The sequence below is a fragment of the Terrapene carolina genome, unplaced genomic scaffold (genome assembly GCF_002925995.2).
Source record: "Terrapene carolina triunguis isolate 2854851 unplaced genomic scaffold, T_m_triunguis-2.0 Scaffold629, whole genome shotgun sequence".
Taxonomy (NCBI): domain Eukaryota; kingdom Metazoa; phylum Chordata; order Testudines; family Emydidae; genus Terrapene; species Terrapene triunguis.
Window position 1 is genome coordinate 18,746,512 of NW_020664980.1, and position 11,532 is coordinate 18,758,043.

Sequence of the window (11,532 nt, forward strand, 5' to 3'; positions counted from 1 at the left end):
CGTGGGAGAGATGTGCACACACCCCCAGGGAGAGGTGTGCACGCATGTGGGAGAGGTGTGCACACACACCCCAGGGAGAGGCGTACACACATCAGGGAGAGGCGTGTGCACACACACCTAGGGAGAGACGTGCGCACACACATGTGGGAGAGGCGTGCGCACACACACCTAGGGAGAGACGTGCGCACACACAAAGCCCTCGACACACAGCCGCACAAAGACGGCCCCACGCACACCTGCCCGGCAAAGGCAGGTGGCTTTCAGGAACAAACTGCCTGCGTTGTGGAGGCCCCTCTCCAGCTGGCGCGCATGCAGCTGCTACATGCCGATTAAATGGCCCCTTCTTTTAAATCCATATCTCCTGCTGATTAGAATTAAAACAGGAACAGAACATTGGCTGCAGCAGGGAGTGGGGTTGGCAATCAGCGGTGGCTGCTAATCGGAGCCATCGTCTTGGTAACTTCTAGCCAGGCACCGTTTGGCCCCGGGCAGGCTCTGCGCCGAGACCAGACTGGACGCTTTTCTCCGTCCAGCCCTGAAGAATCAGGAGGGGGTTGAAGCAAACCCCACCTAGACTCTAAACTGAGCCTGGCCAAATGCTGACCGTGCTGGGAGGAAGTGGGGGGCGGGGTCACCTGGAGACAGCAGCGCTCCCCCACCATGTTCTTGCAAACAGACTTAGCCATACCCCCATCCGACTGCCCAACCCCCGTGGGAGCACTGGCTCCCAGATCCGCTCTGATCCCGTGTGGGTGCACAGGGGCAGGGGGTTCCTTGACTTCTTTTCCTTCCGTTCTCCCACTCACAACAGACCCGAATTTCACCTCTCGTCCAGAAGGGCTGCCATTGCTGAGAACAATACATTTGTGTAGGGCCTACACAAAAACAGTGTGTGCCACTCATGAGCTCCCTCTACTGGCAGTGCCGTGTAAAGGAAGCAAACAAGCTGGTTCCAGAAAGGTGTTGGGGGTGGCTATCGGTGTCTGGCAACCAGAAACAGAGGGCATTGAAGGGAACGCCAAGCTGCCAGGAGAGGAGTGACCAGTGGAGAGGGTTCAGAGTAGCAGCCGTGTTAGTCTGTATCCGCAAAAAGAACAGGAGTACTTGTGGCACCTTAGAGACTAACAAATTTATTAGAGCATAAGCTTTCGTGGGCTACAACCCACTTCTTTGGATGCAGTGGAGAGGGGACCCTCTAGCCATCTGTCTTGTGGCTTTATGCTGCCGCCCATCACCATGGTATCTGGGGGCCTTCCATGTACAATCAGTAACCTAGTGGACTTCCTGGTGTCTCTAGCACATCTCAGCTTGGGGTAGGGTCGTTGGGTTTTTCAGTTGGCTGGTTGGTGTTTTGTTTTGAGGGGTGAGCGGGGTGTAGGCCTCAAAGGGGGGTCCCCAGTGGCAGTGTTATCCATGGTAGAACGGCGTTTCCAAACAGGAAGGTCTTGCAACATTTCCTGAAGCTGCCCAGCTTCTGGGTTCCCTTGAGCTGGGCTGGAAGATTGTCCCCCAGCCGGCTCCCCTGGTAGAGGCAGTTTTGTCCCCGGCTCTCGCCCACTCTCAGAGGAGCGCAGGGATCCCTGTGGCCACGTGCTCACCCAGGGGGAAGGGACGACCCTCCCTGGCGAGCTAGAGGCGAGAGACATTTTTGGAAACTGATGCTGCCTGGTCACCCAAGCTTAGCGAGGAGTCCAGTGGGCCCCGCGGCTTAGTGGCACCTGATGAACGGGGCCGTGAGCCCCGATGGAAGGTGGAGACGAGCATTTCCCCTCTCCGACCAACACTGCTGGGTTCCGCGGGCGCCAGATCCTCTCCTGACGGCCGCCTGGCCACTTGGTAGTGCCAGTGGTTGCGTCGGGTGAGACTGAGATGGTTGCATGCCACGGCAGCCAAGCCTGTGGTATCTCCCTCTCGGGGAGCTATTGAAGGGAAGTGAGGAGAGTCTGGATCCCCGCAGCACCCCGCCAGCGAGAGCCTTCGGGGACGGGGAGCCGTTACCCATCAGCAGAGAGTGGGGGATCAGGACACTCCAGCTCTCGGCCTGGCCCTGGAAGGAGGCTCAACCTACTGCTCAGGGCAGTGGATTGGGGGTCAGGACTCCTGGGTCCTGTTACCTGCCCTACCACTGACTCCCTGCATGACCTTGAGAAAAAAATCCCTCCTCCCCCGTGCCTCAGTTTCTTCATTTGTAAAATAGGGATGGTGAAATCTATCCACGTCTGGGGGGAGGGGACAGGGAGGTGCCCGGGCCTGTCTGCCCATCGCTGAGATCCTTGCGTGGGGGGGTGGGGGGGGAAGCAAGGGGAGCAAAGCGCATTTTGCAGCAGAAAGGCAGGTAGCCGGGAGCGGTGCCAGCACTGCAGCCCCGGCGGGGTGGAGGGGACTGTGCTGCGTGGGGCTGGCCCTGCACCATTGCACGGCCTGCAAGTTGGGGGGCATCCCCCCCTTGCCCCCCATAGACTCTCCCCGCTCTTTGGCCCCCAGGGAGAAGAGGAAGGGAGCGATTAGCGCGGGAAGGGAAGGGAGCACCAGACAAGAAGAGGCCTGTAATTTCCCACCCAACAAGCAGCCGAGTGGGGAGAACAACAATAATTATCATAATCAGAAAGCCCGGCCGCTGGCGCAGCCCTTGGCAGCACGGCTGTGCCACGGGGGCTGCCTGGCTGTGCCGGGGCGCCCCCTGCTGGGGAGACGGGCTGCCTGCCCCGGGGCGGGGGATGGAGCTGCTGCCCTGGGGGAAGCCACAGGCCCCTCTGCACAGAGGAAGGCGCCAGAATCCCCTGGGCAGAGGGGAGGGCGGCGAGTTCAGGTTCCACATGGTGTGACGGTGGCTGCTCCTGTTAGCCCCAGACAGGCAACGCTGCCAGCTTCCCCCCTGCCCAGCCGTGCCGCGGGGAGCGCTCCTTTCCCCGCCCGAGCCCTTGCTGGCTCCACCGGCACGGGGCCCGTGTCGCTCACGCTGGTGCTCAGAAGGGAACCTGGGCACAGAGTGAGGCACGGCCCAGTTTTTAGCACCTTTATGAACACGTGAAAGTGCTCTAGAGCTCCCATACGCCAAGGGGGAGAGAGAAACCCCCGTCAGACTGCAGGGCACAGCCCGGGGGCGGGGCAGGGCTGAGGGGCAGGGCACAGAGGGATGGGGGGCAGGGCAGAGCCAGGAGCAGGGCAGAGCTGGGGGGTAGGATGTAGAGCCAGGGGGCAGGGGGCAGAGGGATGGGGGGCAGGGCACAGAGGCATGGGGGAGCTGCTGTTCCACTGGGCGTGTGCGGGGAGGAGGCTGCAGCCCGGGCACCGGACACTGGAAGCCCTGGGGCATCTCTCCCGCGGAGCTAGTCCATTCTGCCGGCCGCTGCATCCTTCTCTTCTCCTCGGACTCCTCTGGGCGGAAGCAGCCAAACTCCACCCCTTGGGGCTGCCCCCTCCTCTGCCCCCCAGGCTCAGGCTGTGTCCCTCCAGCCACAGTCACCGTGGAGCACAGCCGTCCGCGGGGCGCTCTCTGGGCGCCCTGCCCACCAGCACATCCCTGCCTTCCCTGCGCAGTCAGAGACAAATGCCCTGCGCCCATTGCCTGTCTCTGCCAGGCAGCGGGACAGCGAGGAGACAGCAGAGCGGGAGGAGGAGATAGACGTGTAGCTGAGTCAGCCTGGGGGCCCTGGGGGCCCTGGCACCTTGCGATCTCTCTGGGCAGCCTCAGACTGACTGGGCTCGGCTGACTGGCACCTTGGTGGATGTTCAGATCTGGATTATTCATTGTGTGTATCACAGTCTTGCCTTGGAACCAGCCGGTGCCCACGGTGCCATTGGACTGGGTGCGCTGAGACCTGGCTGGATAACTCTGCAGTGCCAGGCCCTGACCTCTCCCTAGGCAGGACAGATCCCGGGTTGGGAGGACGGGCGACGTCACCCAAGCACAGTGGGCGGAGGGCTGGCTTACAAGCCTGGGGTTGGCTTGGGTTAGTTATTGTTGCAGTGGGTCGCTGTTGAGGGGTTCTCTGCCATGTGTGAGGAAAAGAAGGTTTTTAACCTTAAACTCCGCGCTCCCTCCGAAACCCCCACCTGGGGGGCATTTGTGGGGGGGAGGGGCATCTTCCTCATTCCATTTCACGCTTTGCGCTGCCTGCGTCGGAGATGCCATGTTCCGGGCCTGGGCAGGAACAAAGCGATTGCATTCTCTCTTGGCAGTCCCAGGGTGCCTCACTAAAGCGGGCAACTGGCACCCCACGGAGTGCCCATGACCTGCTAAGTAATGGGGTTAGCCCCAGAGCACCCCCCAGCTGGGTCTGAGCGCTGTACCGCTGCCTGGCGAGCACCACGCACTGCACGGTGCAGAACGGAGCGGCAAGGAGCCGTCCTCCGCCAGCGGGCTGCTTTTTAGCAATTAGCCGTTATGCTCCTCAGGAGGCCTGGCAGCTGGAATTAATTCAGCATCTGAATTTCCTTAATAGTATTTATTCTGTGTGTTTCTAATGAAACTGCTGCATGGGGCAGGCACTGCTGGCCCCCGAGGGGCCGTTACCCCGGCACGGGGCACTGAACCCAGAAAAGGAGACAGGCAGCGTCTCTGCTGGTGCGCAGCTCTCTGCTCTGCTGCAGCACGGGGCCCGACAAGCTAGGGGCACCGGATCCCTCCCTGGCTTCATTCTGTGGACCGCAGGGATGAATGTGGCCCACTAGCTTTGAGTTTCGGGACCCCCGACAGAGCAGGCAGGGCTGTCTGCAGGACAGGTCAGCAATCGGCCAGGAAGCCCATCCTCAAAAGCTGTCCAAGCCTGATGCTCCAGCCCGGAGACCTTCAGACTTTGGGCCTTGCACTAGCCCAAGCCCTGAAGGTCTGGAGCTGGGTGTGAAGGACTCATACACCTGAATGAAAAACACACTTGGAACCAAGTCAGGCCGTTTGCTGAAAAGAGAGCCCCAGAGCTCAGCTCCTGGCCAGGTCGTGGGCTAGCCTGCCAAGCCCCCCATGCACATGTACTGGGGGAGGGGTGTTTGCCAATGCACACACACACACACACACACCTTGCACACGTGCCTCGAGTTACTCACGCCCCTACAATCCCAAGCCCTGGGCTAAAGCATCGGGGTCTGAGCCTGCCGCCGAGCACGGGGTGAATAACACTCCTGCAGCTCTCGCTCTATTGCAGACGTTTCTAGTGTGCCCCTCACCGTAGTATCTAGTCACTGCGATCGCCCTTCATGCACCGACAAGCCCAGAGGTGGGAACTTTGCTCCGTTTAGAAGCATTTGGGCTGGAACAAAAACTCGAGGCTGTGACTCGTCCGCCGGGCAGGAACGGGCCCACGGACGGTTTCCAAACGCCTCCTGAAATGGTCGCTCTTCAGCCCCTGAGCTGAGGGTCGTGGCCCTGTCAGAGAGGCAGCAAATTCCTGACTTGACGGTAGCCAGGGAATGTGGCCTCCCGGCTGGCACAGCCACTGTCCTGTGACACTCACAAGTGCCCCAGCTCATCCCTTCTGAGCAGCCCCAGCCCTGGCTCATACGGGATGCAATGAGCATCTGCAGAATCTGCCTCCCCGCTTCTCTCTCGCCCAGCGTCCTTGCCAGCAGCTGTCGCTCCTCACCACGGGGTCTGCGACAACGCAGCAGAGAAGTGGGGATAGTGCACACCCTGCCTTTCAGCAACAACTTTCCATCCTTCTGGGGCCCCGCTCTCGGTCCTGAGCAGCACTCGGACTCGTCCGACAAAGCTGTTATTGAATGAACAGTCCAGAGCGCCCCCGGATCTTCCACAGGGCGTCTCTGCAGACACGATCACACGCGTTCGTAAAATCAAGGAAGTTAAAAACCATCTCCTGCTCGTATTCTAAGCCTGTCTCAATAAGTCTCCTCCCGGCAAAATTCTGGTCCGAACACGACCTACTAGATCAAAATCCAGCCTGTCCTTCCCTGGGTACTTTATCAATAGCACTTTTCATCCTATTCAAAATACTAATACAAACCACTTTTGCAGTAGACTGGAGTGTCCCACCTCTGCAGTTATCACAAATAACCTGGTCCCCCTTTGCAGGGATTTTGCAGATAACCCCTCTTCTCCGTTCTTTGGGCCAGATCTCCCTTTCCTAGACCATTCTGTACAACGTGCCACATGTCATTTCCCAGCACTTCCTCAGCATTACAGCACCTATCTTACCAGGGCCTGGGGCGCTACCAATCTTCGGTTGGTTTTGATGGTCTTAGTGCCTCTAAGGTCATTGCTTCTAGCGAGATGGATAATTCCACGATTTCGTCACATCTCTCCGTGTGCGTTAGCGGTTCTGGCTGCCTGAGCACCACTTAGAAATGTTCCCTCCGGCGGGCGCTCTGGCCATCCTCTGGGGTTAAAATTGTACCGGCTCGAGCCTTCACAATGGCACAAGTAGATCAGAGGCAAACGGCTTTGTCCGGTCAAGGGCTCCGCTGGCAGCTTGCTAAGCTCCTGTGGGCCACAGCTAGCTGGCAGAAACTACAGGTCCCAGCATGCCGTGCTCTGTCTTGACTTGAGCCACCTGGCCGTATTGCGGGATGGGGCCTGAAAGTCCCCACAGGCTGCGGCTCTGTGTACGAGCGGATGGTGGGTGGGGGCCCATTGGCCTGGGTGCTGGGCAGACAGCCCCTGCCCCGGAGAGCTCCATGGGCTGCACTTCAGCAACAGGCAACGTAATACTCCCTGCCTCTTTCCTCTGAGCCCGACCTGCCTTCCTGCTCCCGCCTGCCCTGGGCGACTGGCCTCCAGCTTGCCCCGGGCAAAGCAGAAATGCTCCCGCGATTCCTGGTCTCCTCAGTGTCTGCAGAATGGATGCACCCCTCCCCCTCCTCTCGCTCCAAGCGGCTCCCGTTCCCTTTGCGCACTCGGTGCTCTGACCCCAGTTCAGCAGGGCCATCGCCTTCGTTAGGCTGACGCTTTCCGACAGGCCAGCTGGGCCGTGCAGGGCGCCCAGGTAGTTAGCCCCGGCTCAATGACTCTCTGAGATGTCCCTCCCCGGCTTTAACGATCCTCTCTTTTCAAATAGCTCCGGAGGGTGCAGCTCCAGCCCCCGCCTGGGAAGCCAGGGCTTTCCCGAGTGCCCGTCGGGGAGACGCTTTCGCTCGTGTGACTGTGCTGTGTGCATCAGGCACTGAGCGAAAGGCTCGGCAGACTGACCCATCGGCTGTGGTACAGAACTGAGAAGCGAGCAGGCCTGAGCGTACCACGGCTAACGGGACAGCTTGCCACCCTCCGGCACGCACTGGGTACCGGGGAACCTCGGCAGCCATTCCTCCCTGGTCCGGGGCAGTGCACCTCTCTTCCTCACGCTGCCTGCTGGCACAGGCGTGCTGCATACTCGGCCAGCAGGGTGACGTAGTGGGCTGTGCGTAGTGTGTCTAGACAAGCGTGGCAGCATCTCCAATGTTTTGCAGTGGGGCGGGGGGGTTGGCTTGGCTTGCTGGGAGCAATAGGGTCACTGCACTGGAGCAGGTGCAGTTTTGATCCCTACAATGAACTGGGACCTGCTGCACGGACAGATGCAATGCTGCTGCACCAAGCCGTACCCGATGGCGGGGCTGGGGGGATCCACACATCTGTTTGCCGCCTCTAAGAAATGAAGTGTCAGGTGCCCAGCCAGCACTCTGAGCTGCAAGGGCCAAATGTGGCCTGGCAAAAGGGGGAGCAGCTCCCAGTGGAGTCTCTGGGCTAAATTCATCAGTGACCTAACGGGGAGGAAACCAGATGTACATGGTAGTATAGTGTAACTGGCCTCTATCTGGGGGTGTCAGAGCGTGTGACAGGCCGTCAGTGTCTTCAGTTGACCCCACTGAAGGAAGCTCCCCTGGGATGGAATTCTCTCCTTACGGCATGTTTGTGAAGCGCGGAGTACGACAGGGCCCTGGTCTGATCATAATTAATAACAGGGGGCTCTGCGGGGTCAGTGAGGCAGGCGGCTCAGAAAGAGGATGTTGGGTGTGGGCTGAGCAGTGCTGAGAGAGGAGCTCCAGCGAGAGCCACGCAGGGGAAGAGTTCCGAGGTGAACTCTGTTCTGTCCTTCACATCTGTGTTGTTAAAGCTGAACAAAGACAGGGGTTCGGACTCTGCGTTGTGTGTAGATTCTAGAGCAAGCGTGGGCAGGTAACTTACACCCGGGGGGGGGAAAGGGAAGTGTCCCAGAAGAAACACTTCACAAGAGGGTATCAAAGAGGGGACACCTCCTGCCCTTATTTTAATTCCTGCAAGCTCAGTCGTCAACACTCCTAGGGCCAAATTTGTCCCTGGTGTAGGAAACCACAACTCCCAGGGATGTCACCCAATGACACCCTCTCACCCTCCTTTACTGTCCCATGTACACTCAAGGCACCACCATCTCTCTGCCATGGAGAAATCCCTGGAAATCTCTCTCTCACACACACACACCAACATGAGTAGAGTGACACCTACACACCACACAGATTGATGGGCACACCTAGCACTCAGCACACGTTAGCATTCATCCACCCCTAACACACACGCATTGCCACACTGTCTGCAAAGTGTCCGTATATTATGGCAAAGCAATCAGCGGCACCGTGAAAGCTGCAGCCCAATTTCCCGTGTAAGCCCTTTGCTAACCCTCCCTTCCCCGGAAAGGTTCCTGCAGCGCTCTAGTCACCCACTTGCTGAGTCAAGACATTTTTTCCTGGGGGAGTGAAATATCTATTTTTCCCCATTATCCTCAGTCATGACAAAGGGCGGGTGAGTAGATGTGGTGCTTGGGCTGATAAATTTTCATGACAGTTTTGCAAGGCTGGGTTACTGGGGTTTGAAAAAAGCTTGTGAAGTTATTATAGCAGCGGGGAATATACACACACACACACACACAAATGAACATGCCTGCGCACACACATACAGACGCCTGGCAATATGCACAAATGCACACCCAGAGACATGCATTATAAACATGCGCATACGTACACACACATAGGCATGCCCACACCCACAAGTACACACCCGTGCACCCTCAAGTACAGGCATCTCTGCACAAATGCAGAGCCACACACATGCATGGTTATGCAAATGCAAACTCAGATACACCCACTGCCAGGCCTTGCGCCACCGGCCACCTGGTGTGTAGGACCCACTTGCTTTTCCATACCAGGGCAAAGGTCGCCCCCACCTTGGCTGCATTCCCAACGTCTGTGATCTCTTTCAGTGACTGGCCTCTGGGGACACAGCAGGCCCCGGGGTAAAGGAAATCCCCACTTGGCAACACATTTGCTGCCTTTGACATTTGAATTCTTTCCACGTGGTTTTTGTTAAGACCGACGCACAAACCATTGTCATTAGCGTTACTGATTAGCGCTCAGCCTCGACGGCAGAGCCTCGGCTCCCTACAGGCGCTGAAATATGGGCCTCCCAGCCAGGCCTTAGTTCCACTAGTCAAGACAAATGAAAGGGGGAATCTCGGCTATAAATCATTTGTAAGTTGATCCTCCATTGTCCTGACTCTCCGCCGGGCCTGGGCTGAACTCCCGCGGTGTGTTTTGTCAGCGGGAAAGGCAAAGTGAAAGGAGGGGTGGGGGCCTGGGGGCGGTTAATTCCTGGGCTGGGGGGTGTTTGGGAGCGGAAGCGAACGGAGTAGGAGCCAGGCGCTCTCCGAACTGCAGCACACCGTGATTAGCCAGCTGGTCCGTGTTTCTCTCCAGCGTGTTTACACGGCGGTGCGCTGGGATCGGAAATAAAAAGCGGAAACCGGCTGGGCCCCATCCCGCTGTCACTCCTGATTCACACCGTGTGAACTCGAGCAGTCCGAGCCCCCCTCCTGCAAACCCCGCAGCCGCCCCGGCCGGAGGCCGCGCAGGATCCAGCCCCGGCGCGCACCGGGCGCTTGGGAAGGGCGCGGGGCCCCCTTGGCGCTGCCGCAGCGCTGGGGCCGGGGACCCCCAGCAGGTGGAGGCGGCGGAACAACCCGGCGGGCGGGCGGGCGGGCAGGGCGCCGCGCTGGGGCTGCCGGCCGGCGGGGCGCAGGGGAGCGAGCTGGCCCCGGGGCTGGGCAGAGGCGCTCCGGGCTGGCGGGGGGAGCCGGGAGCTGCCCACTCGCTGGGGAGGGGAGAGGCGAGGCAGGCGCGTCAGGGGCTGGGGGGAGGCACCGGCAGGCTGCGGAGAGGAGGGAGGCGGGCTCTGCGCGCAGGGCTGGGGAGCGCTCACTCCCCGCCGGCCACGGGCTGCTGGAGCGTCCCGGGTGAGTGGGTCCCGCGGGCAGCCGCGGAGCGGGAGGGGACGGGGCTTGGCACGGCTGCCCGGGCGCATGGGGACGGGCCCCGCCGCAGGGCTCCGGGGCCGGGGGTGAGGAGCCCGGCGCGTCCCGCAGCCCCCCGCACCCGCCGCCGCTAGCTGCTGGCAGGGGAATGAACTTTTGCGCGGAGGAAGCGCGGGTCCCGGCGCGGGGGGAGCAAACCTGGGCGCCTCCCCCCCAGCGCAAAGGCAGAGGCTGCCCCGGGGGCCCGTCTGTCCGCGCTCGGGCTCAGGCAGGAGCCGAGCGGCCGGTGCGGGGCTCCTCGGCGCGGCGGCGGTGGGGGGTGCCGGGGTCCCTGCGTGCCCCGCTGGGCTGTGCACGGCGCTGGGCGCTGCCTCCGAGCGCCTGGACCCGCCGGCAGCGCCCGGGCTACTGGCAAAGCGAGCCCAGGATCCCACTGATCGCCCCCATCCCCGAGCCGCTCGCCCGCCCGGGTCAGCTCGGGGCCACGCTGCGCGGTGCAACTCCCGCTGTGTGTCCCAGCGGCGCTGCCCGGCGCCGGACCCTGCCCGCTGCAGCAGGGCCCTCACCGGCCCCCCACCGTCTCCTCGCGGCTGCGGCCGGCGGCCGGGACACACGCGAGGAAGGGGAGCGGGCCGGGGAACGCGCCTCTCCTGCGGCTGCGGGGCTGGGACAGGGCACGCGGAGCTCAGCCAGAACTAGGGAGCCGCAGAGCCCCCCGGGGAGCCCCCGTCCTGGGCTGGCGACCTGCTCCCTCTCCAGTGTCGGGCGCCCCGCACAGCCCGGCCCGCCTGCCCGTGTGCGAGCCCTTTCCCCGGGCGGGAGACAGCTCCGGGCACGGTCCCCAGTGTCTCCCCGCTGCCCGCTGCGGGGCTCGGCCCGTCTCCCCGGAGCTGCGAGAGGAGCTGGGGGCTCCGGGCTGCAGACCCGCGGCTCGCTGCGCTCAGGCAGTATTTGCCTTGGGGGTCTCCTCTGGCTTGCATGTGCCTGAGTCACAAGAAAACCGCCTGGGGGCTGCCTGCTGGACCCTCTGCCCCCCTACGCGTCCGTCCCTGGGCGGCTACGGGCTCCCCCCGCCGCCTGCCGCTTGGCTTCCCCTGGCCATGGCCGGGCTCTGCTCGGATCCCCTGTCAGCACCAGCGCCCCCCTGCACCCCACATCTCCCCACACCCAGACCTTGCAGGCAGCACATTAAGCTGGTACCCCCACAGCTAGAGCCCCCACATCAGATTCACATTCCCTGCTAGGGAAACCCCTGCTGGGTGTATTCACAGACACACCCTGAAACAGCAAATACCCACAGGGCACCTCGCCCATCCATGGACAC

The 11,532-nt window shown here is 61.3% G+C and overlaps 1 protein-coding gene across 2 annotated transcripts in view; it reads left to right on the forward strand.

Annotated features, from left to right (window-relative positions):
- Positions 1 to 11,532, forward strand: part of CPLX2 (complexin 2) — a 60,705-nt gene that overhangs the window by 37,630 nt on the left and 11,543 nt on the right. Inside the window, exon 1 of one of the 2 annotated variants that reach the window (XM_024218949.3) lies at positions 10,107 to 10,190. The exons of the other annotated variant lie outside the window; for it this stretch is intronic. The gene's annotated coding sequence lies outside the window, so the exon portion shown is untranslated. Of the gene's footprint in view, positions 1 to 10,106; positions 10,191 to 11,532 lie in introns of those variants that run through there. 2 annotated transcript variants of the gene reach the window in all.